Source organism: Lolium perenne, chromosome 5, assembly GCF_019359855.2.
Source record: "Lolium perenne isolate Kyuss_39 chromosome 5, Kyuss_2.0, whole genome shotgun sequence".
NCBI lineage: Eukaryota > Viridiplantae > Streptophyta > Magnoliopsida > Poales > Poaceae > Lolium > Lolium perenne.
In genome coordinates, this window is record NC_067248.2 from 257,235,440 (window position 1) to 257,237,966 (window position 2,527).

Here is a 2,527-nt window from a genome sequence, read left to right on the forward strand (position 1 = left end):
ATTATGATTTTCATTAGGCATAACTTTCGATTTCAAAAGATCAACATCAGCAGCAAAACTATCGACTTTAGAAGCAAGTATATCAATTTTCCCAAGCTTTTCTTCAACAGATTTGTTAAAAGCAGTTTGTGTACTAATAAATTCTTTAAGCATAGCTTCAAGTTCAGGGGGTGTGTTCCTATTATTATTGTAAGAATTCCCATAAGAATTACCATAGCCGTTGCCATTATTATAAGGATATGGCCTATAGTTGTTACTAGAATTGTTCCGGTAAGCATTGTTGTTGAAATTATTATTTTTAATGTAGTTTACATCAACATGTTCTTCTTGAGCAACCAATGAAGCTAACGGAACATTATTAGGATCAACATTAGTCCTATCATTCACAAGCATAGACATAATAGCATCAATCTTATCACTCAAGGAAGAGGTTTCTTCATTTAATTTACCTTCTTACCTTGTGGAGCTCTTTCCGTGTGCCATTCAGAGTAATTGATCATCATATTATCAAGAAGCTTTGTTGCCTCGCCAAGAGTGATGGACATAAAGGTACCTCCAGCAGCTGAATCCAATAGGTTCCGCGAAGAAAAATTCAGTCCTGCATAAAAGGTTTGGATGATCATCCAAGTAGTCAGTCCATGGGTTGGGCAATTTTTAACTAAAGATTTCATTCTTTCCCATGCTTGTGCAACATGCTCAGTATCCAATTGTTTAAAATTCATTATGCTACTCCTCAAAGATATAATTTTAGCCGGGGGATAATATCTACCAATAAAAGCATCCTTGCATTTAGTCCATGAATCAATACTATTCTTAGGCAGAGATAGCAACCAATCTTTAGCTCTTCCTCTTAATGAGAAAGGGAACAATTTTAATTTTATAATGTCACCATCTACATCTTTATACTTTTGCATTTCAAAAAGTTCAACAAAATTATTGAGATGGGCGTGACATCATCGAACTAACACTGAGAAAATTGCTCTCGCATAACAAGATTCAGTAAAGCAGGTTTAATTTCAAAGAATTCTGCTGTAGTAGCAGGTGGAGCAATAGGTGTGCATAAGAAATCATTATTATTTGTGGTTGTGAAGTCACACAACTTAGTATTTTCAGGAGTACCCATTTTAGCAATAGTAAATAAAGCAAACTAGATAAAGTAAATGCAAGTAACTAATTTTTTTGTGTTTTTGATATAGGGTGCAAACAAGATAATTAAGTAAAGTAAAACTAGCAACTAATTTTTTTGTATTTTGATTTAGTGCAGCAAACAAATTAGTAAATAAAGTAAAGCAAGACAAAAACAAAGTAAAGAGATTGGATTGTGAAGACTCCCCTTGCAGCGTGTCTTGATCTCCCCGGCAACGGCGCCAGAAATTTGCTTGCTGCGCGTAGTTGACGTATGTCTTTTTGTTCAACACGCGTCCGTTGGGAACCCCAAGAGGAAGGTGTGATGCGTACAGCGGCAAGTTTCCCTCAGTAAGAAACCAAGGTTTATCGAACCAGTAGGAGCCAAGAAGCACGTGAAGGTTGATGGCGGCGAGATGTAGTGCGGCGCAACACCAGGGATTCCGGCGCCAACGTGGAACCTGCACAACACAACCAAAGTACTTTGCCCCAACGAAACAGTGAGGTTGTCAATCTCACCGGCTTGCTGTAACAAAGGATTAGATGTATAGTGTGGAAGATGATTGTTTGCAGAGAACAGTAGAATAATTGTAGTAGATTGTATTTCAGTATAGAGAATTGGACCGGGGTCCACAGTTCACTAGAGGTGTCTCTCCCATAAGATAAATAGCATGTTGGGTGAACAAATTACAGTTGGGCAATTGACAAATAGAGAGGGCATGACCATGCACATACATATTATGATGAGTATAGTGAGATTTAATTGGGCATTACGACAAAGTACATAGACCGCTATCCAGCATGCATCTATGCCTAAAAAGTCCACCTTCAGGTTATCATCCGAACCCCTTCCAGTATTAAGTTGCTAACAACAGACAATTGCATTAAGTATTGCGCGTAATGTAATCAATAACTACATCCTCGGACATAGCATCAATGTTTTATCCCTAGTGGCAACAGCACATCCATAACCTTAGAGGTTTCTGTCACTCCCCCAGATTCACGAAGACATGAACCCACTATCGAGCATAAATACCCCCTCTTGGAGTTACTAGCAAAAACTTGGCCAGAGCCTCTACTAATAACGGAGAGCATGCAAGATCATAAACAACATATAGATATAAATTGATAATCAACATAACATGGTATTCTCTATTCATCGGATCCCAACAAACACGACATATAGCATTACAGATAGATGATCTTGATCATGTTCGGCAGCTCACAAGACCCGACAATTAAGCACAATGAGGAGAAGACAACCATCTAGCTACTCTTATGGACCCATAGTCCAGGGGTAGACTACTCACACATCACTCCGGAGGCGACCATGGCGGTGTAGAGTCCTCCGGGAGATGATTCCCCTCTCCGGCAGGGTGCCGGAGGCGATCTCCTGAATCCC